This window comes from Camelus ferus, chromosome 4, assembly GCF_009834535.1.
Source record: "Camelus ferus isolate YT-003-E chromosome 4, BCGSAC_Cfer_1.0, whole genome shotgun sequence".
NCBI classification, from domain to species: Eukaryota; Metazoa; Chordata; class Mammalia; order Artiodactyla; family Camelidae; genus Camelus; species Camelus ferus.
In genome coordinates, this window is record NC_045699.1 from 17,096,717 (window position 1) to 17,124,186 (window position 27,470).

At 38.1% G+C, this 27,470-nt stretch overlaps 1 long non-coding RNA gene across 1 annotated transcript in view; it reads left to right on the forward strand.

Moving 5' to 3' along the window:
* LOC116663070 overlaps positions 1–22,528 on the forward strand; it is a 112,305-nt gene extending 89,777 nt beyond the window's left edge. The window contains exon 4 of the long non-coding RNA XR_004319123.1: positions 22,231–22,528. This is a non-coding gene — a long non-coding RNA (uncharacterized LOC116663070). The remainder of the gene's footprint in view (positions 1–22,230) is intronic.
* Positions 22,529–27,470: the final 4,942 nt, after the last annotated feature.

A 27,470-nucleotide genomic window follows, 5' to 3' on the forward strand; every position in this document is an offset into this window, starting at 1 on the left:
TAGAAAAATTAGGTACAAAACTGATATTATATTTTACAAGGCAATAAAACTCTAGCCTTTGGGGTTGTCTGTGAACAGATACCATTTGCAGATACCAATCTTTAATTCTGAAGAAAAGATTGAATGTATCAATCATAACAAGCAAGATATCTACCACCAAAGTCTGAACGCTACAATAAGGAACGATAAAACAAAGTTACAGCTCTCAGGTAAAGGGTCTGCAAACCTTGCCTACAAAGAGGCAAATATCGAGGAGTGTGTGAAGCTCAGAAATATAGGCAAAATCTAATTGAATGAGCCTGGCCATATTCCAGTACAACCCTATGGACACTAAAATTTGAATTTCATATACTTCTCACGTGTGACAAAATATTATTGTTCTCTAGATTTTTGTTTTCCAATTACTTAAGGTTGTAAAAAAGATTCTTAGTTCAAAGTTATGCAAAAACAGGTAGAGAGCTGGTTTGGCTGAGGACTTGGGCCGTTGTTTGCCACTCCCCTCCCAGAAGCAGATGATCCTTGGGTAGACTTGTTGGACAAAACTTTAATGTGTATTTGAAAAGGCAGACAGAAATCTTTTTGGCTTATTTCCAACTTTTGGATAATTTTCTCTTACCAAGCCCCAAAATCAAAGTAGGACAAAGTGGTCTCCCGTTTTGATTGGTATAAAAAATCCTCAACAAGACAACAGGAATCTCAAGGGTTTGTCTATGAAAATAGCAGCTTGTCCTATAAATTTCCCTCTGTTTGCCTGTACCCTTGCCTTCCTAAAGACAATTCTAAAAAAGTACCCAGGCCACCTTACAGCAATTCTGATTATGACACTACATGGATAGTTCAATAGCTTTCTCTTTTTTCAGATAATCCCTCGTACAACTTTGCCAGCTTCCAGCTCTTAGTCGACATGGTACTGAGATGGTGTTGCCAATAGCTGTCCATACCAGCTGTTGAGCAGTGGTCCTTCAGTGTCCCACAGTCCCCTTGTAGTGGAAAGACCTACAATAATTTATGTGCTTAAACGTGACTAAATTATATGCCAATTTTAAAGACTTAACCAAATCATTCCAAGATCATCAAATATTCAAGAGGAAGTATTCACACAAATGCACGAAATATATCATCTCAGCCAGCTCTGTCAGCTTTCCCACTGAAAGCCACATCTCTGCTCCTGACTGGTGTGTCCGTGCTGGATGGTGCTATAGTGTAGAACCAGGCTGGTGATAACTCCACATCTGGGCATGTTAAAGCTGTCAAGTTGTCACGGCTGAAGCAATTCACATGACTCCCCCCCACCTTGTAGAAATTTGGGCCAAAATAAAAATTATGAACCACCTAAGCGTGTGTCCTTACAGATCCCCAATTCTGTGTGACTCAGATCTTTTTACCATGTTCCTGTGTCACAGATGCTATAGGGATGGACATTTTGGCCGCCACTTTTGTCAGTGGATTAGAATTTGTCATTGGAAGCCTAGGGAAAAAGCTGAAGTTCTATTAGCATGCAGCCATTCTGGATGCAGCAGAACATTTTCAACAAAATATCTTAAGAGGATGGTAAGAAAATCAATAGTAATAACTATAAATGTTTGAAATTGTTTCCCCTTCAGGTCCTAGGCAGGCAAGCCTATGCAGGTGTAAAGACCCCAGAGATGTCAGAATTGGTGTAAATTCAGGTTCAGAAACCTCAGTGTCATCATTATACACAGTGTAGTCATTGGAAAAAAATTAATCGCAAACAGACACAATGAACTTTAACAAAATTGTGTTTAGAGAAATTTTCCCACAGGCAGTTCTCCAAATACTTGAATTTTTTTCCCTTGCCAGGAGAGGGGAAAAAAATTCTTAAAAAGGAACAGTGCCTGGTGTTTGTTATGATAAGAAGTGAAAGATATGTAAATATGTACTTAAGGTAACATTCTGTTACAAAATTAGTATTACTTGGTAAGTAAATAGAAGATGTATCTACAAGCCATGTTCTTTAAAACTCCTGGTTGTGGTGAAGCTGTGTGTCTTCTCTCTGACGATGTATAGTGTAGGTCATAACACCATATAACATTAACATTTTAGTAACTAGAAACTTGGATTTGTTTTATCACAGAAAGCCTAATTAATTTGACCTTTCTAAATTTGTTATATTTGTCTTACAGGCCAGCAAGTAATTACTACTTAGAGTAAACATTTAAGAAAACAAGAAGAAAAAAATGCTCAGTTCTCCTGTTAAGTCAGGATGAAGAAGCATAGTCATGTGTCACAAGAAGAAAGCATTATTTCATTATTTATTTAAAATCTAGATTTTTATAATACATTTATTGCAAGGCACTTTGTAGAGGGAATTAGAAGTTAACTTCCTCAAAAATATAGCAAAGTTTAGGTGGCAATCCTTTATGACCTTTATAAAAGTGGAGTGGCATGTAACTTGTATATCTGGTTGAAGGAAGAACCACATGCTTTGAAATGAAGTAAGCAGGGTCTGGTTTGAATTTGGTGCGCTCCAGATAGTTGGAGATTCCCCTAGTCAATTGTCTTATTTCAGTCCAATCAAGTTTTACTCCTTTAGTGCTTCCTCTGCTTCTTCCTTCTATTCTGAGTTCATTTGATCCAAGAAATATCTAGAAATAGCCTCTATTCCAAGTCACCTTTTCTCTTCAATGTTCACTTCAAAATGAATCTGTCCTTTCACTTCTAGAGACCCTGCTGAAGATGATTAAAGTCACATATTATTTGGATTTATTAAAGAAAAATCTTGTCTAGTTTTCCACTCTCCCTGAATAATGCTGCAGATTAAGAACATGTTCTGGTTGATTGAATGGCCATCTCTCCTGGAATCCTAGCATCCCAGGACCCTCACATCCTGTAGGAGGTAGATACTATTATTTTCTGTTACAGGATAAACAGATAGCAAGATGAAACACTAAACATCTCCCTTCAGTCTTGTTATAAGCAGACATGGGCTTTTCTGTGCTCAGGATAGACAAGGACCAGGAAGTTGCAGGTCCTTAGATATGCTTTAGTATACAGGTGCAGCATAATTTGCTCTGTTCAGTATGCCAGTATCTGAGCTATGGCAGATGTTACTGACTGAATGTGTCCCCCCAGAATTTGTATTTTGAAATCCTAACCCCCATGATGATGGTATTAGGAGGTCAGGCCTTTGATTGGTGATTAGATCATAAGACTGCAGTCCTCATGAATGGGATTAGTCCTCTTATAAAAGAGACCCCAGAGAGCTCCTTTACCCTCCCTGCCCTGTGAGGACAAGTGAGAGGATAGCCATCTATGAACTGGGAAGCAGGTCCTCACTAGACACCAAGTCTCCCAGTACTTTAATCTTGGACTTGGACAATGACAGGCTCATATGAGGGGTCCTTGTGTGGCTTCTGCTCATCATTCTGCTTTTAAAACTCGAGGAACACCTATGGCACTGGAGAAAAATTTAAATATAAGAAAACTCTAATAGCATTTCTTTCTTTCCCTGCTAAATCCATGTGTTGTCTGGAAATGAAGCCTTAAAAATAAATTCAGAGCAAGGTCATGTTTTCTTCTGAGAATCTTCAAGAGCAATGTTGAAAATAGCTAGTATTTCTTGAAAACTGTGTATTCTTCATTTAATCCTTACAGCCACCCTTGACCTGGATCCTATTATAATCCCCATTTTACAGATAAGGGAGACTGAGAGAAGTTGACTTACCCTCACTGCTTTTTTTCCCCCTGATTTGCCTTTTTCAGAAGCTTCCTTGTCTGTTTGGGGCTTTCAGTCCACCACCTCCACACCTCACCAAAAAGTCCATCAAATCTATCATTACTGTTAAGTTTTAAATGTCCAATGTAGCTTAAAATGTTACCTTTCCTTGGGGTCTAGGAATTTTACAAAGATTAAAGCAAACTAAGGTAATAAAATTCTAGGTGGATTGTGATGTTTGAGAAAATGCAAGGGTAGGTGTCATTATCACAGTTATCACACGAGGCTCAGCATATTTAAGAAGTCTTCTCAGATTTATATAACTAGGGTAAATGGGCTTCAGTCCTCAATCTGTCTTAACTGCAAAGTCTGAATTCTTAATTACCATATTATTTTTCCTACCATGTGCTGGGCCTTAAGCTAAATGCTAAAGAGAGAAAGATGCATGACCTATCCAATCTCAGCCTCTAAGGAACTCCTGTCTGGTGAGAGGAGTCAGAAAGGGAAGCCAGGTATTCTAAAACAGTGTGGTTAGGGTGCAGGTAGAGACTGCCACTCGGTATTATGAAAGGACAGAGCAGGGCACATTATCTGAAGAAAATTGAAACATTAGACACAAATCTTGCTCCAAAAGGAACATACTCCTGTTAAACTCATCTAGCTCCTCATTAAAAAGTTTTCTGCTTATGATGGACTTAAAGAGGAAGCAGCAGTTTGTCATGACTGGATTATACCATGTTCACTGAACCTGTCCACTCTTCTTCTCCCCACCCTGCTCCTCACCTGTCTTCCCCTTCCATTCTCTCGCCCTCTCTTACTCGGACTGTTATTAAGCCCAGGCATTAAAGATTTGGTACAACTGAATTGATGGACTCTATGGGCATTTTAAAACAGATTTTCATGTAATTTTGCCTTGAAATTCTTCTTTTTCCTTTCCTTGTCACATTGGAGTTTTGTGTCCCAGTCATCTTGCATACAGCATGCTTTTTGGTGCATAGGATGGCTTATATGCATTCACTGAATGAGTAACTGAGTGAATGACTATATGAGTGAATAAATAGAGGAACAAACGCATTAATTATGTTTTTAGTTTCAGCAAGAGGGAATGAAAGCTCAGAAATGCTGAGAAATTTGAACAGTAGGGGGCAGCAAACATAAGCTTTTTTTTTAAACCCTACAAGTCAGCATTGTCTAATGCTTGAGTTGGCTTCAAAGGAGAGAGTGAGAACGTAAGAGAAGTGTTGTAACTTAAAGGTGAATTCTAAAGTGACAAGTGTATGCAACTTCAGTTGCTTGTAGAACAATGCACAGGGTTTTTGTTTTTTTTTTTTTCTTCAAAGTTCTTTCCTCAAGGACCCCAAACTGCTCATAGAGCATTATATACCAATGGCCAGCAGATGGCAGAGCTTTTCACGGATCAGGAATACAGAACAAGGTTTTGGGGAAAAAAATTAAGCATTTACAGGGCATGAAACCTTTATTTTAAAAATTACAGGAGTAAAATCAATACTAAGTAGAGGATTAAACCTTGTAGGTCTCAAATATCTTGATGAAATATCTCGGTGAAAGGAAGGTAGAATTTTAACCATGAGTATATTGTTCATTCTGAAGCAGGGTGATATCTAAAATGTTTTAAAATGTCAAGTTTGAGCCTTACAGAAGGTGAGCTGTAATTGATGGCAGTCATTTGGATTTTACTGTGTACTTTTAGAAATGTTCCTTTATCAAATTTTTCAATGATCATTTCACAGATGTTAGCCAAGAGAAAGACACTTGCACACAGACACAATGCTTTTAGATTACTGATTAATAGCACTAAATGACTTCCTACGTTGTCCTTGGCTACATTATTTAAGTGTCAACAGAGTACCTCAGAGTCTCTTACGTATTATCAGGTCTTCACCTTTTCTAAACATTTAACTACTTTAGTTGAATATTTATAATCAGATTAAAAACAGGAACAATGTCTATAGTTTGAGTACTTGAACTGCAAAGGAAAATGCAGACCCACTGGTTTTTGAGATTGACAGCACTTACCCTGAAACTTCAAACAGGCCTGTGAAACTTCCATCTGTGTAAAGGGGCCGAGGCCAGTCTAGCACTTAGTTTCTTTTTAGATCTTCCATTCCTTAGCCGTGCGGATAAATAATAACTGGCTGTATGGGAATTAAAAGCATTTCATTGCATTTTTGCGTATAAAGAAAAGTTCCCGTTTTTGGCTCTGTGATTTCCCACATGAAACCCAACTTGGATTTTACTACAATAACAAAGAGCACTAGAAAAAACAGAAGGGCATATTTGCTTAAATTGCTGTTTGCACCAAAAGAAATTCCCTAATGGGGTTATCACTGGGTCAGGCTGCACTCTGTTTTTCACCAAGCCCGAATCAATGGCAGATGAATTCAGAAGGCTAGGTGGGTTTACATTCTTTAAACACCACTATTTTAATGAAGTTTTGCCTTCTTGGCAAAACAGTCTCTCAGCTTTTCTATCTGATTAGCAACTGAAAGATGAATAAGAAAAGGATTAGAAATCCTAAAGAGGGGTCAACTATTAGGAAATGACCCTTAGATCTAATTTTATTTCCAAAGAACAACATTGCTCCATAAGGGAGGAAGTATGGTCTAGAAGCACGGTCTAACTCCAGACTATTTGGTGTTAAATCTTGTCGCACTCTGTGCTTCAGTTACCCCATCTGTAAAATGAGGAGGAAAACACCAGTGTGGTGTGAGAGTGCAAGTTAATACTTGTAAGGCATTGGGAATGTAGTAAGAGCTGTATGTGTTAGTGATGATGGTCATGTACCAAGCACTGCATTAGGTGCTGAGAATGTAGAGATCGATAAAATACTATCTCTGTCTTTGAGAAGCTTAGAGTCTTTCAGGGGGGATCTGGGTAAACAGAAAAGAACAATAAGTTACAATTGTAATTGGAAAGTTATATAGAGTTTGGAAAGAGGGGTACAAGGGACAGTGTGTTGAGTATGGCCTGGGTAAGGGTGAGGGATGTCTTGAGGAAAGGCCCTTGATCTGAATCATGAAATATGACTTATGTGTTTGCAGGCAAGAGAAGGGGGCAAGAAGGGGCTTGCGAATATGTGACTGAAGGCAGTGCATTTACTGAGCTGCCCTTCTCAGACTATGATCAGAGCACAGGGTATGTGCTTAAGGGGCAGGGTGAGAGGTGAAGCTGTATGGATGGCAGACATCAGAGAATTCAGCATTGCAAAGAGGGCCCTGTAGCCTGAATTTGGAAATTAGATTGGTTTTGTGTGGTTTATTGAGTATTTTTCTTAAATATGGTGTCAACATTTAAAATTTAGCATCTTTTACATGGAAACACCTGGATTCCAGGCTTTCTAGAAAACTTGGAGAGGCTGGCAGTACTGTTTAAGTTCCAGCACAGCACCAAAGATCACGTGTGTACTGCCTGATTTGTCCCAGGTCTCTCCTCCTTCAGTACAGTCATCAACTTCCAGCCCATCGGCATTTGTGTCTCTGATCTTCATGCTAAGGAGTTCTGATTCTATTCCATAGGGCATGCAGCGCATTAAAGTGTTTTAAGTAGCAGATTCTGCAGTGATTTAATTGCATTTTCATGTGGAGGATAAAACAAAAGTTTTATCATGAGAAGTGTCTGGATACACACCTGGGCAATTGAATATCATTGGCTTTTACTGTAAGATTTTATTAGTAAATAGAATTCATTCTTTGAAAACGCTGACCTTTAATCTTGTTATGGAGGAGTGATCAATCTTCCAGTCACCTTTGTGTTATTTTTATTTTTAAAGGTATACAAGAGGTCTAGGATTTTTAAGAGGAGAGCTCAATCTAATTTGACAGCTCCTTTAAAGATCAATAGATAGTCCCCTAAGAATTGATGATGAGATAAAATCGTATCTTAACACACCTGGAAAGGGCTAAAGGGAATGTGTATGATTAGCAGGGGAGGGAGACGGTGCAAAACAGTAGTTGCTGAGAAGCAGCAAGGTATTTTTGGCAGAGTGGGTTTTACCACCTAAAACCCACTCTTCTTATAAAGACAACTCTTCATTTTCAGATAACCTGTGACTTCCCAGGGAAAAGGCACATGGCTTAAATTGAGTTGGTAGATATAGATAAACCCAGGGCTTCCCTGGCTAACCTTTGGGAGGTTGACAGAGGCAGAACAGAAGCTGCTGTGCTGGGATCAGAGTCCAGAGTGATGGAAATGTTTATGAAGCATGTCATATCCACTTCCCTTTTGGTTCCAGTAGTGAGAGCAAGGAAGCTAATCATGAGAGGTGTGAACTAATCCTATACTCATGTTCTTAATTTCTGATAAAGCGCCAGTTGGTTTGTAGCAGGAGAGCATTGCCAGCAGGCAGTAGGCAGGAGACCCAGGGTAGAGTTGATATTGTGGTCATCAGTCTGAGGGCAGCCTGGAGGCAGAATTACTTCTTTCTCAGGGGACCTCGGTTTTCTCTCTTAAGGCCTTCAAATAATTAGATGAGTCCCATTCACACTGTGGAGGGTAATCTGTTTTTTTTTTTTTTTTTTTCTCCCAGTTTACTCATTTGAATGTTAATCACATGTTTAAAAAAAAATGCAACCTTCCCCGGCCATATAGACTGATGTCTCACCAAACAACTGGGCTGTAGAGCCTGGGCAAGTTGATACCTGAAACTCATTATCATATAGAGACATTATCACATAGGTTGGTCCTGTGTCACGGGCTGAGAGAGGAAGGAGATTCTGCTACTGAGCAATGCCCATCTCTGAGAAACCATGTTTCAGCTGAACAAACGTAGAGAACCTGCTGTGTGCAAAGCTCTCTACTTTCCAGTTCTTCTCTGCTTTTAAAGAGTCTGTTGCTATAAATACTTGGAGGAAGAGTACACTTGAGTGAACAAGACACAGATTTTGCAGGCCAAGGAGCTTATAGTCTAGTGAAGGAAATCAACCTGCAAAATGTTTTACAAATATGCATGGAGTAGATTTAACTGTTGTCTTCTTCCTCCTCTGGCCACTAAGAGAAAGCAAGACTGACAGTTGAAATGACTTACTCAAACTTGAGAAACATTAGCCAGGGTTAGCCTTGGCTAGCTGCTGACATCATCCTGTCCCAGAAGCCACATTGTCCAACAGCTGGTCAGTCATGGAGAAGGTGCTTCTGCAGCCTTACCTCTAAGTAGATTTGCCTGGTAGCCAGTAAAGTAAGAAGGATAAATTAGTGACTTCCTCCTACCTACTGAGCAACTTACTGAACATCTTTTACATTATCCGGGTCACCCAGATGGGAATCTAAGGGAAAAAATCAGCAAAGTCTAAACAGTCACAAGTACTCTCAGAGAATAAAAGCAATTTATTATTCCAGAGGTAGTTCATTGAAGGCTTGATTTAGCTGAAAGTTAATCTTTATATATTTGTTGTTTCCTTCTCTTCTGTCTCAGATTTCTTTCATTATTGTTGGAGACTTGTAGTTAAAGTCTCTGAAATATTTAAACCATAATATATTAAAAATAAAAAAAGAATATTGATTCTTAATGAGCTAGAGAAGAGGACTAGTTTGGAGTGATGAATCAGTATTTTGAGTCTGCTGAAAACGTCACTGCAACCCTGTGGTCTCACACTATGCAAGAGAAATCAGTGGGTTGTTCCTCTAAAAGGAATCTAAACTGCATATGTGTGCTGGAGGGCACTCAGATTTACCTTTGTTGTTGAGTGAAAGCAAAAAGAGAATGCTATGACATTGGGCAAAAATGCTCAAGGTAGAATTAGAGGAAAAAAAAACCCAATTGTTGTAGCACATTTTTTTCAAGCCTATGCCTTTGCGTTTATTCACACAGCACACATGATTTTCTATGCTTTGATTGTAGTTTTTTCTACAGTTGAACTGTAGCAATATTCACCAGGTAGATAAGAACAAAAGAATATTATCTTTATCCCAGCATACCTTACGGAGCTGATTGCTCTGGAGAGTGAGCTGTATTAACTCTTCCTGAACCAAGTTGTAATGGGGACTGGTTTATTAGGAATGATAGTAGGAATGGAGTGTCAGTCCTTGTTTTCCAGGCTATTTTAAAATAAATAATTCTGAAGAGTTAGAGAAATCCCTATGGAATTTGGCAAAGAATTAAAGAGATCTATTTTCCACATCTTTAGCTTTGTTTTAGTAGAAAGATTTGCAGGAAATTCCTTCTTTGTTAATCATTTAAGCAATATCTTAACCATAGTACAGAACAGCTTGAAAAAGAAGAGTAATTCATTGTTATGTCGTCAGGAGGCCAGATTGCCAGGGATTGAATTCTGACTCTCTGCCTTGTAACTGTAACTGAGTGACCTTGCAGAAACCTGTTAAACCTCTTTGGACTTCGATTTCCTCATCTACAAAATGGTGACAATACCTACTTAAGTGGGTTGTTTGAGGATTACATTAAATAAAATACATGAAGTACTTAGAGCAGTGTTTTGCACTACTAAGTACTTACTAAATATTAGCTACTTCTATTATTAATTTTGAAGCAATTGTATTTAAAATATTAGTCCCTTTTAGTCTAAATCCAAGTTCCACATTTTTTTTATTGGGTATAATCTCACTGCAATACAGTTTTAAACTTACTCATTTTTATTGATCTGCATAAATATTTTCTCATGTGGCTATATAGACTTCATAAGTATTACCTTTAATAGCTCCATGAAGTTGTTCTAGTGTCATGTACTACAGTGGTCTGTTACCCATGGGGGCTACATTCCAGCATCCTTACTGGATGCCTGAAACCATAGACAGTACTGAACCCTATATACACTGTTTTTTCCTATGTATACATACCTATCATAAAGTATAATTTATAAATTAGGCACAGTAAGAGATTAACAGTAATAATTAATAATAAAATAGAACAATTATAGCAATATACTGTAATAAAAGTTATGTGAACGTGGTCTCTCTGAAAATACCTTATTGTACAAATTTAATGCCTTTTCAATCTTAGCTAAGCATTTATCACACAGTGTGGCCATAGCTTTTGTAGTTTGAGGTGCAACAGCAAACCAGTATGAATTTATTTTTCTTTCTTCACAATGTTATGGATTGAAGATTAGTTCTTACTGTAGGTTTTAGCAATCTCTGCATAAATTTTTTTTCTTTCCGTATTAAGTCAAGAACTTTCATCTTTTCACTTAAAGGAATCTTTTTACAGCTTCTCTTTGGCATATCCGAATTGCCAGCACCACTACTCTAGTACTTTGGGGCCATTTTTAAGTAAAATAAGAGTTAGTTGAACACAAGCACTGCGATAGTGCAATAGTTGATCTGATCACTGAGATGGCTGTTAAGAGACTAAGGGGTGGAATAGCAGGACAAAGAGATGGTTCATGTCCCAGACGGGATGGAGCGAGATGGCGTGAGATTATATCATGATTCTCAGAATGACATACAATTTAAAACTTATAAGTTGTTTATTTCTGGAATTTTCCATTTAGTACTTTTGGACCGCAATTGACCATAGGTAACTGAAAGTGAAACCACAGGTAAGGCGGGACTACTGTACGTAGTTCAAGTGCCACATACCTTTTGTGGTACTGTGACTATCCCTTTGTTGTAACTTGTACAGACTGTTCCTATTATAACTTTACAATTGTAAATACACGATAAACATCTTAGAAAATTTTGTATTCATGCTATTGTTTTTTTCACTGAGAAGCTAGAATTATTAAATATAAAGGTATGAACTTTAAAACAGTAACATTTCAATATGTTTTAAAATTGGTTATCCTAAATTACAATATTACCAATATTGTGTAAATATTTTGTACCAAACCCTCACTAGCATTTGGATTATTATTAATCTAGTTTGGCTCATTTGATAAGTGTTAACTAATATTTTAATTGTTTATTATTTTAAGTTTATTTTTTTTACAATTTTTAGCTCTTTTTATGTGAAGTTATTTGTATCCTTTGACCATTTAACTATTGAGGTAATTTTTTATACACTTGAATATTGATATTAACTCTTTTTCATATTTGAGGAAAATATTTTTTCTTTCAATTGTTTTGTGATTTACATATTTGTGATTTTATAAATTTTTGTATATTTGAGTATTTTTCTTTGAATTTTTTCCTTGCATTTGGGTTGCATCCAAATAGGATGAGTTCTTCTATTTTCCTTCATTTTTTCCCCCTCATAATCAAATTCTTAACTTTGGGGTTTATTCTGATATACAGCATATAAAAGATCTTTAAAAAATATTCTAGCAAATCATTGTATTTGTTTAAACACTTGGAATTTTTTTTTGAGATATGTTAGTATAAATAAGGAAGAAATATAACAGGATTCTACCACAAGAGACTGAGAACAGACAGCCAATTCTTTACACAGAGAATCTCTTTTTTGCTTTTGCTTTGTGTTAAATTGCCCTGATTCCAAACAACAAATTCCAAAAAAAGGGGAAAACCTGTGCCCCAAATAGAGCAAAGTTTTTAGAATTACAATGTTGAGGCCTCATTGTCTCCTTTGATTAGCTATTCTCATTTATTTTTTCTTTTCATGAAATGAATCTTAAACAGACACACTATTCATGCTTCTAAATTAAGGGATCCTTAATGTACTTAGTGCAGGCTAGAAATATTGATTTCTTAATGTAACACTTAACCACATATATTATGGCATCAATTCCTGGCAGAAACCATTTTAATTTAGTTATTTTAACATGTAAAAAATAAAAATGCTGTTTGTGGTTAGAAATATAAGCGTATTTAGCAATAGGTCCAGCCTGGTAAGATTGCAATTTAGAATTTCTAACAAAATATTGTGCCTCACTTGGTTACTTCACTCTAGACACAATAAAACTTTTTCTTCAGCTTTTTAAGCATTTTATTTCAGTACAGCAAACATTTATTATGCACTTCCCCTATAGCTGGCATTATACCAGGCGCTTAGGGGTAAAAAGATAAAAAAAAAGATTCTGCTGGGGCAATTTAAAGCCTAGTTGTAGACAGGCACATAAATAGATAATTGCAACATAATTCATTAAGTTCAGAAAGTCAGACCATTTCATTGCTTGTGTCAAAGATTTTAAGGAAGGCTTATAGTTTATATCCTATAGGACTCTTCTACTGTTAGCAGATAGAGAGACCCCTAAATTAGGAAGCTCACTGAAGTGTGGGTCCTTGCTGCTGGGTGTGGAAGAATTCACAGCAGAGGCAGAGGGACAAAGTGAAAAGCTGCTTTATTGCTCTACAGAGGAGAGGGAAATAAAGTGCTTGAGTGAGGAAAAGGAAAGAGAAGCTATTGAGCAGGGAACTGTCATCCAAGATAGCCAGTCAAGACAGCTCCAGCTCCAGGTCGGGCCAAGTGAATTTTCGTTAGGAGCTTCTGTCATATCCTCCCTCTGGGTGTGCTGGAGTAAATCACCTTTCTTACCCATCGTTGTATGGGCTTTTCTGGTTGCTGCCATGGCAATCATTGACTGTCATGGTGCTGGTGGGTGTGTCATTTAGCATGCTAATACATTGCAATGAGCATATAATGAAGCTCAAGGACCACTGAAAGTCAAATCATCCGCCATCTTGAGACTGGTTGGTTCTAACCATTTCTTGTTTATTCTGTTTCAACTGCTTCCTGAGACTTAGATAAGAGTAATTGGTTTCTGTTTGAGGGAGGGGCAGGCATATTATCTTGGAGGCAACAGCCTTGGTAACAAAAAGGGAAGTTGACTTTAATCAGAATGCCAGCAATCTGGTGGATCCAGTGTCCTCCCTGCCCCCTGCCCCCAAACCATCTCTGAAGATTCTGCTAAGCCATGAAAATGTTAAGGGAAACAAGGAAGTAATCTCAGTTAATCATTCAGATAGGTGGTCAGAGTTGTCACCATCCCCCTCTGCGTGCAGACTTGTCCTAATCATCAACTACTTGACTCTGCTCTTGTATGACGCAGGAAGGCCTGACAGACTTCAGCTTTTCTATAAACAAGAGGCAGGGGTGCGGGGTGGGGGATGGGTGCAGGATCCTACACCATATCACTACCTCTTTTGACACTGTTCTTGGTTCCAACTTTAAAGGGCTTGAGACTCACAGGCTCCTGCCTCGCCCACTCAGTTCCTCCACTTGCTCCATCACCACACGCTACCTAAGTAATCTATCCCAAGAAGGAAGTGAGACATGAGGGAAGGGAGCAGGGCACAGCCACTCAAGGAATGACAGCAATTTAACACCAAAATGGTGGAAGATTCAACTCCTAGTTGGCCTTAAGGATTAAGAGGTTTGACTTCTAGTAGACCTTGAGCTTCATTATATGCTCATTGTAACAGTGTGATGAATAACATCCCCGCAGGTGCCATGACAGCCCCAAGGATAACAGCAAAAGGCCAAGGAATGGGCGGTGGCCCAGTTCCTGGGAATCTCAGCCCCTTGCCCAGGGCAGTTGGAATGTTCCCACCTGTAGGCATGTGAAGCTACTGAGCCCATAAAAACTGACAACACCATGCCTAGTGGCCCTTTTCCGCTCCCTCCTCTTTGGAGATGGCCCGCACTCTGTCTATGGAGTGTGTACCTACTTTTACTTTAACCTGAGCACCCAATTCCCACACCTCTTTCCTTGCCTTTCTCTTGCCTTACACTCTATGCAGTATGTATCTCTTTAAATAAATCTACCTTTACTCAGCTGTGGCTCTCGCTTGAATTCTTTCCTGTGCGAAGTCAAGGACCCACACCTGGTGGGGCACATCCCAGGGGCTGAACTGAGGCCTGGGACACTGCCCTCCTCATGCCCCATATCCGTTTTCCTGCATCAGAAGCTGTACTTAGAATTAATTTCCCACCATTCCCTGAGAGTCTATGGGACTAATCATCACGTCTCACACTCTGTTGGCCTTAGTCATCACAAGTCCAAGCCTCTCATAACAACACAGAGACTCTTATTCATACATTTCTGCAGTATCTCTTTATTGGACCCATTCTCTCATTTTTCTCAAACTGCAGTCCTTTCAAGGGCAGCCTTTGGAACTCAGAGCTTGAACAACTTTTACCTTTGAACTCTTCTCTACTAAATTGTCTTCCTTGAATTTTCTTCTCAATCTGTTCTTTGAATACCTTCACCTTCTTGCTCTAAGACTTAGTCTTCCTCCCCACATCCTGCTGACCTGCTTCTCTTTCAAATGGTGGCTGTTTTTGCTTCCACACCCTACCTTTCCAGATCCTGGAGGTGAGAATATAAAAATAGGTATTCTTCTTGTTTCTCATCATTGCTTCTCTTTCAGAAACCCCAGTTCCCTTGAGATTATATTAAGCTACTTTCATATCCTATCCACTCCGTCACTCTGCTTGTTGCACTGAAGATTTTAGCAAAGACTCACTGCATTTCCCTCTACCACTGCTCTTGATATCAAGTCCCTGAAAATCAAGTTCCCCTGTCAAGTTTATGATTAATTCCTCTATCCAAAACTTTACTCCCTTTCTTGTCCTATCCCTGTTCCCTTCAGAATTGAGGAGTATCAAAGGAAAGGGAGATACTGAAACCAAGCAGGATTCTGTGCGTACAGAAGCCTCTCTGTGTCCCCTGTTTCTATTTTGTATAATAAGGTTTTAGTCTCCTAGCCTTCCTGGAGTTCTAAAGAGCAGACTCAACCAGTTACTGATTAGGGAAGTGGGAGAATGCAGAAACAAAGGAAAAACAGTCAAGCAAGAAAAGTAATGACAATAGTTCAGGGATAAAATAAGAATCCTAGTTCCTCCTCAAGCAATATACATAACAATCTGATTCATATCTTTGAGTTGTTCTGCAGAAACCAAGACCCCCCACCCAAGTAGCAGGTGGTGACTGCATGCTGATCACAACCAGACCCCAGAATGGTTGGAACCAGAGGTTGATGATTCAAATTCCCAAAACATCACCCTGTTACCTCACCACCAGCCAACTGGAAGCTGCAACCTTCATCCCCAATGTTATCTTTAAAAACCCTTCCCTGAAAGCCTTTGGGGACTTTGGGTCTTTTGAGCATGAACTGCCCGTTCTCCTTGCTTGCTTATAATTTCCTTCACCACAACCTGGTGTCAGTGGATGGGCTCTGCTGCGCTGTGGGCGAGTGGACCCAAGTTTGATTTGATAACACCCTTGGCATTGTTTTTGGTGAATTCAACATCTGTATAGATCATTGGTTCTCAAATTTGGCTACACAGTTCAATCAGCTGGGGTTGTTTTTAAAGATTACCTGGGCTCAGGCTTCCCAAAACCTGTTACTCCTACAGTCATAGCCTAGATGTTATCATTATCAGTACCCTCCAAATTCTTGTTTTCCATCATCCCACTTTCTGATTTACACAGCATTTCCTCCTGCTTCCTCAAGAACACTTAAGAACAGCACCACCTCAATAATTCATGAATCCACCCCATGACCTTTTCTCTGTCCAGTCCTCTCCTTTGTCCTTCTTTTCTTACTCAGTTTAGATTCCGTAGATTGTCACCATAACTCCCTTTCATGCACCCTCAGTTCTTCTGTCCTTCTCCATCTCCATTGTGCTTCTTTAGCAAAACCCAAACCCTCGTTATATTCAACTCTGCCTACTCGACATCTACATTCAAGCAGCTAAATGGGATGGGAGGAAAACACATTCGCTTTACATTTGTTGCCACAAATCTCAAGTGAGTTCTCAGCACTGTAGGATAATTTTGCTAGAATTCTCTGGTCAGTTTCCTGTTCACTTTTTCAAACGACTGATTTATATCTTCTTCTCTCTTTTCAAACCTCCAACATTTCCTCCCAGTCCTCACTCTCTGCTGATAACCTTGATTTTTAAAAGTTCATTAAGAAAATAAAAGCAAGAAGAGAAGAACTGCTTCCTTTCCCCCTTATCAAATCCACCAGCCTCCAGTTCCTGCCCTCACGCTCGGTCTTCCCTCCAGCCACAAAGGATGGGCAGCTCTTGCTCTTCCTAAGGACAGTTCCTCCACTCTTGCTGCACCCCCTTACTAGATTATTCTCTCATCAGCATACAAATAGACCTCTCATCTCCATAAACAAAAGAGAACCTCCTAGACTTACTATCACACTCTGACTCCAGCAGCTTTTCTGGGCTTCCTTTACAGCAAGACTGCTTGAGAGTTTTCTGTACTCACCATCACATTTTCTTATCTTGTTTAACTCTAACTCACTTTGATTGGGATTTTGTGTCCACTAGCCCCCTGAAATTGCTCTGTGAAAATCACCAGCAATCTCCATATTTCTAAAAGCAACGATCAATTCTCAATCTTCATTTTATGCGGCCTCCCAGCAGATTTGGCACAATTGTCATCCATTCTGAGGCACTTTTGTCTCTGCCCTCCTGCCTACCATACTCTACTGGTTGTCCTCTCATCTCCCAATTCCTGCTTCCTGGTTTCCTCTGTACCCTCCCCCTTCTCTCCAGACCTCACAATGTTTGAGTGCTCCAGCTTGAAGCTCCAGGTCCTGCCCTCTCACTGTCTGTAATCACTCCCTAGGTAAGCTCATCCAGGCTTTAAATAGCATATTCGGGCTGATAATAACCCCCCACCCCTAACTCCAGGTTTGAATATCTGTCTACTGGATACTTCCACTTTTATGTCTAAAAAGCATAACATGTTAAAACCAAAATTAATAATTTTTCCTTCTTAAATCTGCTCTTTATACAGATTCTCTTTTTAAGTATATGGCATCACCATTGCCTGAGTTACATAATCAGATGTCTGGGTGTCATCCTTTATTATCTCAAACTTCATTTCTCTTTCATCAATAAGTCGTAGCAGCTGTACCTTCAGAGCATACCTTGAATCTAGCAATTCTTACCACATCCACCTCTATCATTTTGGTCCAAGTTATTATATCTGGCTGTGGCATTAATTAAATTCCTAACTTGTTATCTTATTTTTGTTCCTGTATTCTTCCAATCATTCCCCATACAGCAGCAGATTATACTTTCAAAATATGAATTTGTTTAATAAACACAATTAAAACCATCCTGTGGCTTGCTATTATTACACTTTGAACAAAGTAAATCCTTATCAAGTCTTACAAGGCCCTCTATGATCTGGCTGCAGAATCACCCTTCTGACCTCATCTTTACCAGCTCCCCTTGCTCAGTCTGCCTAAGTCAAGCAGGCTGGTTTTGTTTCCTGGAATGCACCAAGCTTACTCTCTCTTTCAGGTCTTTGTCCTTGTTGCCTATTCTGCTGAGAATGCTACTCCTCTAGATCTTCACAGATCTCTTTCCTTCATTTCTTAGGAGGGGTACTTTCTATCCAGACCTCTCTATCCAAAATGAAGCCAAGGCTGCCCAGTCATGTTCTGTTATCTTACTTTCCTTTATTTCCTCCTGAACTTAAACTATTATTTGTTTACTTTTTAATTATTATTTATTTTGTTAGAATATAAGCCTCCTGAGGGTAGAAATCTTATCTGTCTTGTTTATAGTGAAATCCCCAATGCTTAAAAACAGAGCCTAGGATCTAGGAGATTCTCAATAAATGTTTGTTCAATGAATGAATGAGAGGCATAAATCATCACTAAAACTGACATAAGAATTCATGCAAAGAGGTTGCCTTATTGATAATACTTTATTACTCATTAAAAACCAAATGTATAACTACTCATGTGTCCCTGTACCACCCCAAACCATCTTGCCTACCTTTGAATTCCACTACATTTACTGCACTTTGATTGGCTCTATTCTCTACCCTGTGAACATATACTCTCTGGTGATTCTGACTGGTTCAACCAGGGGTAGGTACCTGGTTGACTAAAAAGTTGTCCTTGTTTGAAAATCTGGCCAAAGAAGGCATTACTGTGTACTTAGGTTAAAACCTGCTTCTGGGTTGAACAGAGTAGCTAGCAGCAGACCATAATTATTGTCTTGTTTATGACATTAGAAAATTTAAAATACCTTAAATGTCCAAAATTAGAGGATTGGGTAAACACATAGTATAGAATGTTATACACTCATTAAAATGATGCAAATAAAGACCTTTGAAAGGTATGCTTACTCTATAGTATGTATTGTTGAGTGAAAGAAATGGAAAACAAAGTTGTTTATGCAGTATGACTTTAATTTTGATAATTCTCCCCAACCCCCATATACCTTCACAAGAAAAAAAAAGAAATACACCAAAAATTTAATAGAGCTTTTTTCCCTAGATGATGCCAGTGAGAATTGTAGGAATATCTTCATTATATTCAATTTTATTTTTTCTTATAGTTTTATAAATTTTTCAAATTAAATTAATGTGACTAGAAAAAAATCATTTTACTTAGAAACCTTTCCACGAAAAGTACACTCTAAGGTTTAATGCATTGTTTGAAACTATATTTAAACTTTTGCATTATAAGTACATTATATGAATAAAACTATATGAATAAAATATCATACATTATTATGCATTACATATATATTTATATCAATTAGTGGATTGGAATATATTGTATATATGGTACATATACATGTATATACATATATGTGTGCACACATGGACACTAACGTAATTTTATTGTTTAGCAAATTCCTTGGCAGCTCTTGAACTGCTGCTTCACTTCAAATTCTGAAGTGTGATTTTATGATAATCCCTTCAAATGATTCCCAAGCATTTGTCTTTTATTCTAAAGCAAGGATAATATGATAAATAAGTTTAAGTGTAATTATATCATTTTATGAGAATTAAAAAGTTAAAACCCAATTGTTTAAAGATCAAACTATGGAACAATGAGAGCTTCATTTTAGCATTATTTTTCATTTTATAAATTTAAATATATCTCTGGTTAGATTATAATGACCTCCTCTTTAACCCCTAAATGCTGCATGCATATAAAGTAGAAAATAAGCTATTACACAGTAAGTCTCAAAGAGTAAATTATTATAATTCAAATATGAACACCTTGAACTGACAGCTATTTGAAATCACAGCTTAAAGTCACTCTGGAGCAGGTAATAAAAATGCATTTTGAGTTGAGAAGTAAAGTTAATGGACTTGGTTTGTATTTAATTAGGAAGTTCTAGAGTTTAAAATTTAGATTTAGTCATTAATTCTTTTATTTATTTATTTGACGAATATTCATAGAGCATCTGCTGTGCCAAGAATACAGTGGTATACCTTCTTGAAATAGACTGTGATTAGTCGACTACACTATTTATTGATAAGTTATAATTATAACATATATTAGGAAGTTGAAGTGGGGTCAGACATCAAGGTTGAGGTGGAGTATTGGATCTCAAGTTCTCCTTTCTTATAAAGGAATATTTAAAGCTTCTAAAACCTATTGACCTGAAGCACCCTGGCAGGAAGTGGAATTTGTTTTTCTTTGTAGCCTTGTTGAAAACTGATGGTACGGTTAGACACTGATATGCTTGACATTCTGTATTTGTTACATTTCTTCTAAGATATTCCACAGGAATGAGAACAAAGTCAGGGACTTGCGACTTGCGACTTGTGAGAAAGATCTCCAGATGGTGCGCTCCTGATGACCCCCAATGGCGTGGCCCCAAATTACTATTTGTCTTCTCACAAATGGTCAAAATGGACAAATGGTCAGATGTCCACTGACCATTCTGAACCAACACACGAATTTCTGTGGTGGATGCTGGGTGAAAGAGCAGAGAGAAGGGGAGAGAAGAAGGACAAATTATGAGAAAGTCTGTTCCTATGTTTTGGACCCCTACCATGTGCCAGAAGTATTACATGTGTTATGTCTAATCCTTGCAAGAACTCTGCAGCACAGGTGTTGTTATAGTTTAAAGACAAGGCCATGAAACACACAAGAACTCACTCAGGGTTACTTCAAAAAAAGTACAAGAGATCTGTGACTAAAAATGTGGCTTTTCAAACTCCAAGTCTATCAATATCTTTAAATAACTCAGTGCTAGTAGTAGAATATCTACACATGGGGAAAATGGGAGAATAACTGTAAAAGAAGGTGTGGATGAATTACAGTTATGCTAAAAATGTGAGAATTATGGATTCCAGCAAACAAAACCATCTAATGTATAACTGCCCGGTTTGATTTATTGCTGGGAACTCATAGGTATTCTAACTGCAGTTTGCTTTTTTTTTTTTTTTTTTTTAAACACTCCTCTACTCCACTCCTTTCAGGAATTGGTTCGCTAGGAAGCCCAATATATCCTATGGACATGGGCCAGTGTGGTAGATTGCATTTTGGTCTCAATTCTTCACTCTCCCATGAGAGATTTATATCATTTCCTCCCTTGCCTTACTCTCATGTGTGTGGACTGTATTTTTCCTATTCTTTGACTTTGGGCTTGGACACATTACTTGCTTCGGGTGACACAGCAGAGACCACAAATGTACCTGAATGGTCCTGCTTGCCCTCTTGTGCTCCAGTGTCCTACCATGAGAAGAACATGCCCTGGATAGCTGTTTCCCCATCAGCCTAGTCCCAGACAAAGATAATTGAAACAGACTTGATCTGTACCTGTAGCCAGGAGCCAAGGCCAGCCAAACCATAGCCTGAAAGAGAGCCTAGATTAGCTAAACCATATCACATGCAGATCCACAAATTTAAGAATAAATGCTTATTGCTATGGGCCGCTGAGTTTTGGGGGCTCATTTGTCATGCAGCAATATTGTGCCTGTAGGTGACTAATGTAGCCAAGATGTATACATAGAATAATTGGAGATGCATGAGATGAAAAATACTCTTCCACATCTTTAGTCTTTCTAAGTCATTCAAGACAGAAAGTCAGAAATGAAAGTCCATGACAAAGGGGACTTGAATACATGGCCTAAGCACATGTGAGAACTTGTTCCTGAGTGTTCATTTGCTGGACCTGGAGGGAGCTTGAGTGTGAGGGGTGGAAGAGAGCCCTGCCAGTGTGAGAGCTCTTCCCTGGGCAGACTCCTAAGCTTAGCCCTAGGAGCCACCCAGATGCTGCCTGTCAGTGGGTGGAAATAGGATAAGGAACAAATGATTAAGACAGTTGTTGTCTTGGCTCTTTGCAGCCTTACAAATGAAATTCATAAATTGCTAAACATAGTTTTTACGTTACTAGCTGACTTCATACTAGTAACCGCATTTCATTTTCCTGGAGGATGGTATCTTAAGCCAAATAGGGCTTAGGCCCCATTAGATATATCAGTGTATACTTTGCTCATGAAGTAAGCTATAGATTAAAGTCACTGGAACAAAGTGCTAAAAATGAAGGTGCTTGAGGCATTTTTGTTCTCAGTGTAAATCATTGCCTGGTGAAGGATTTAACACAGAAATACGTTATTCAGAGTTATGCAGGTGAGGATTTACTGTAATATTTAATAAAAACACACATGGGCTTATCATGAAATATGCTCCTGTGATGTGTCTGACACTTCTAAGGAATTTGGCACAAACACTAAAGCTCTGCTACATACCAAGAACGCTAATATGAGCTAGTTGACTTCAAGAGATACAGCAGTTTGATTTATACAGTCAACCATAGAAAATGCCATTTTAGCTTGGTTATAAACATCCATATGCTGTTCCCAGTTTTAAGCTATTTTCTGATAGATTTAAACCGTTTTCTGATAGATTTCTTTGCTTGGATAACTCCCTTTTATCGACTTTTTTTTTTTTTTTTTTAGTTCCTGAACTTCTTACATGGAAATTTTACTGGTGCTGGGAGGATGCTTTTGTCATTTGAGGTATGTGAAATATTCATCCCGTGATTGCGAGATGAAAATTTTTCAGAAAAATTCCTTTATTATATGCAGGCCAGTTTTCTAGTTTTTAAAGCCATATGTTATATGACTAAGTGCAGTCAACTAGTGCGATACATCCATTTTGGGGAGAGGGGTAGCAGAAATTACAAAGTCATTAAAGAAAATAAGCAGAAATTTCACCATATTCATAATCCAAACTGTGAGACTGTCCATTGAGGTAATTAACTCCCCTCAGCTGGGACTCAAAATTTCTCATCTTAAATTCAGAGGAATAATAGTGGCTCCCTGTATTAGTTTCCTATTACTGCGGTAATAAATGATCACAAACTTAGTGGTTTGAAACAACACACAATTATCTTTCAGTTTTGTAGGTCAGAAATCTGATGTGGGTCTCACTGGACTAAAATCAATATGTTAGCAGGGCTTCATTCCTTCTGAAGACCCCACGGGGGAGTCTCTTTCTTGCCTTTTCCAGCTTCTTGAGGCTGTTCACGCTCTTTGGCTCGTGATCTCCTCCCATCTTTGAAGCCAGCGACAGCCATTTAAGTCTTTCTCACACTGTATCACTCTGACACTGACTCTCCTGCCTCTGTCTTCCACATTTACAGAACTCTTCTGGTTATGTTGGGCCCATCCAGATAACTCACAATATTCTCCCTATTTTAAGGTTAGCTGATTAGCAGCCTTAATTTCATCTGCTACTTTACTTCTCCTTTGCATTGTGAAGTAACATTTTCATAGGTTAGGCAGATTAGAGTGTGGCCATCTTTTGGAGACCATTATTCTTCCTTCCACACCCCTCTTTTATGGTTGTTGTGAGGACTAAATGAGACGCTACATGTGTAAATCTGGCCCGTACAAATACTCAATAAATGTTCGTTAATATTACCTCTGTTACTTTGTAAAGGCAAAGTTTTCACATGTGTTACCTCAGATTGAATGCTCACCAACCACAAATACTACCACTCTTCATATTCAAATAAATGTTCATGAGGATTGGATTTTGAAACCTCCACAATCTTAAGCAGGCTCTGCTGCTGGGCATTTGAGACCACTATATCTGCCTGGTGCATAAAGGATGGAATCGGGTAATTGGGAAATACTATGATTTTTCAGGACATGACCTTCGTTGTTAGAATGATCATCATAGCCATGCGTAATAGAACATTTCTGAATGCCTGTAGGACCAAAAAGTAAACTGGTACTCAGTCTAGGCTGGTGTCTGATAGCCAAGGGAGACAGAGTGTTTTCCAAGTCATTAGTGTGACTCAAAATCACCCATTTAATTTGATTCAGAATCCCTGCCAGTGGATAAAGAGGGTAGGGTTCACTCATACTGAAGGGTAGATATCTTGATGACTGGGCTTCCGCCGAGAGCAGCCCCAGGCCTAAGTGAGCAAAGGGAATACACAATAAGAAACTAAAGTATGAGCTCAGAACTAAATCATAGAGCAAATCAGCCAGATGTTGAGCAAAGAAAGCATCCTGATGGGATGATCTTGGGACACTAACTATTCTGTTTAGGGAAATAAGAGTAATTCTAGATTGAATCAGTGGATGAGTCTGAAGCTGCAAATATTTAACTGCTTTGGCCAGGTTTGGATCAGGGTGTGGGCAGAGCTTCACTTGCTGGTTGCAGGACATATCTGACCAAATCTGGGGAATGACAGTGAGTAAGATGTCATTGGATTCATGTAATAATTTAACATTAGTCATTAAATTAGCAAATAATTATTGAACTCTGTGTATGTATATATGTGTGTGAGGGGGTCTAAGGTAAAAGATTGGTAGAAAGAGTATAGGTTTCATTTATAGACAAAATTGTACTTAAATTCTACTTCCAAAAGTTACAAGGTTTATGATCTGGAGCAAGCTACAAACCTCTGTGAGTCATAGGGTCTGTAAAATTATACATAAATTTGTGTGGATTAAATGACAGGACGTGTTAAAGCACCCAAATGGCTAGCACATAGTAGAAACTGAATAAATAATAGATGTACACAAATTTGGCAACTGAGGATGAAGTTCATTTTTTCTTTACCAACTACTTTAACCAGGGACCGAGGCTTTGTCCTCATGGAGAGGTGAGCACTCTTCGCAGAGCTAGAGATGAGCTTTGTGAAGTCAGCCTCCGACTTCACGGGTTCCCTCCACCTTTCTCTGAAGCAAACTGAAACCATACCATTTGTATTTACCCTGTTTGGAATTCACTGAACTTCCTGAATCTTTGGATCATAGTTTTCAACCAAATTTAGATTTTTTTTTAAATTTATCTGTCTGTATATAGATATATACATTTTTTAACCCATTGTCTCTCTTCTTGGCTGGAATTCTAATTACCCACAAGTTAGACTGCTTGATACTGCCCTATAGATCCTTGAAGCTTTTTTTAATCTCTATATGCTTAAATTGGAGGAGTTTTCTTACATAGTCTTCATGCTTATTGATTTTTTTTCTATTGTATGCAATTTTACCAATAATTCCAAACAATGCATTTTTTATTTCAGATATTGAATTTTCAGTTCTAGGATTTCCACTTGTGTTTTTGTTATTTTCAGCTTACAGAGCTCTCCTGGAATTTCTCCTCCCTTCACCTATAGAAGCTGTATGTGACATATTTATTATGATTGTTTTAAGAATTTCTTATGGGCCAGCATTGTGGATCTGTTTCCATTAGTTGATTTTTCTCTTGACTTTGAGACATATTTACCTGTTTCTTTACATTACTAGTAATTTTTAATGGCATATGGGACACGGTGGATGATACATCATAAAACCCCAGGTTATGCTGGGTTCTGTTTTGTGTGTGTGTGTGAATAGGAAAGCAGATATTTTGATACTACTCTAGTAATTGGTACAATCTTTATGGAAGATCTTTTATCACTATCAAAATTTGAAATATGTAAAATTTTGGACCCAAATTCCTATTCTAGAGATTTATTCTATGAATATGTTTCCCACTGCAACACATGCGAAGACCGTCTAGGCATATTTCAATAATAACAACAAAAAGTTGCAAGTGAACTAAATATTCACCTACAGGGATATGACTAAATAAGTCATGGTACAGTGAGTTTCTAAGCAACAGTTGAAAATAATGAGTTATGTGTGTTAATACGGAAAACAGTTAGAATACATTATTAAGTATTAAGAAGCTGTTTGAGAGTAGTATATACTTTAAATACATGCCATAATCCAACCTGTAATAGTGTTTTAAGAGGCATGTGTGTGAATATATTGATAGAGAAGAAACTATTAGTAATAATACCTTTGGGAAGTGGAAATGGGGACATGGAGAGTTTTTATTTTTTACTTTCTTTATGGTACAGTTGAAAAGTTTAAGCATCTCTGTACAAATACTAAGTTATGCTGTGTTCCTTGGAGACATGCCATGAGCTGGAAAATTGTTTCTATAAAGGGACAGATAGTAAGTGTTTAGGCTTTGTGGGCCTCTTAACAGTTTCTGTTTCTTCTGCTGCTGCCACTCCTGCCTCTGCTTCTGCTTCCTCTTCTTTAACCCTTCAAGAATGTAAAAACCATTTTTATCTTGAGGTTCTTAAATAACAAGCCATAGACTGTAGTTTGCTAACCCTTACTCGGAGTTAAGTTTTATTCTAGGAGACAGTTGAATTATAGATCGTTTTGAACCTACAGGGTTTGGTTTGACAATTTGCTAAATCAGGCCTATTTTAGTTTTTTCCTTAGTTCAAGAGAAAATCCCTTAGTCCTAGAATGTTATCTTTATTTTCAATGTGTGACCTTTCTGGAATTCAGTGGAAAACCCAAAATGTTTACCAAACCCCTCTAATTTGGTTGGACTTGAACCCTAAACTGCTTCTCTGCAGCAGGTGACAGCTAAAATGTTTGATTAGTTCTTTCAGCCTTTCAGTCATTTTCCCTCTGGCTTCCTTGGACGCTCTTCCCCACACACCCGCAGCTGGGGAGATCAGCGAGGATTTGAGGGGATATTTATGTGCAACTTTTTTCCAGTTTTATTTTGTAGAATTATTACAGTTTGACTGTACATTCACATTATATTGCATGTAAGTACATATAAACAGTATACTGTGTACTTTTTTAGTTTTCATATATGTACTAATTGTTTCTAAGAACAGATTAGATCTTTAGCTTTTTAAACTTACATAATTATCAAAGGAATAAAGCCAACTACAAATAAGAATCAACAGAATGCGGTAATCCAATCATAAAGGATAGTCAAATGTGCTTACACATATTCAAGAAATCAAAATAATAATTAATTCGTGTCATTATTATCGGTATTATTTTTTAGATTCTTCATATAAATGACGTCATATGTATGTGCAACGTTTAAGACCTCCCTTTTTGTGACTTCATCTTTTCTTGGAGGGAAATACTTCATTTCCCTTCTCAGGCCAGTAAGTCTGCAATTCTGTTTTGGAGCTCTATATCTCAAACACCACAGAGACCAGAGAAGGCCTCAGGGGAAAACCTGTATGAATCCAATGTAATTCCCTCATCGCAAGGGGCAGATCACCTCCATTTTCTGCCTGCTTTTGGCTGCTCTCTAGTGCTTTTACAGTGTTGTTTTAAAAGTATTTGGTGCAGAGTTTGTAATTATTTTCTGAGGAACTGTTAGTCTGATGCAAGAAGTTCTGTCATTATCAGGCTGGAAGTCTCTGAGATCATAACATTTAAAATTCCATTTAAAAACCTTTCAAAAAAGAAATAAAAGCTATATACTGCAAGGAAAACTGGAAAGCTGATAAAGAAGTTTAGACAGAGTGTGACCTGGTCTGATCTATGTTTTAGATAAATCTCTTTGGTGGAAGCATGGATGATAGATTTGAAGGAAAAGTAAAAACTCGAGGGAGTGGAACCTAGTTAGGAAAATATTGCAGTAAATTCATGCGAGAGACTTTGAGGGCTAGAGGTGATTCTAGAGAACAAAAGATGAATTTGAACAAATTGAAGAAATACAATTGGCTGAAATCAGAGACTTAGTAGATGTCAGGGGTGAGGTCCAGCATGCTTCCCAGATTTTTATTTTGATGCCTAGTAGCAAGAGCAAACTGTCAATAATACAGGGAACATAGGAAGGTAAACAGATTTAGGGGCTGAGGAGGTAAGGAGTTTGTTATACTAGACGTATGTACACATCCAGACCCTTTACTTACTGCAGG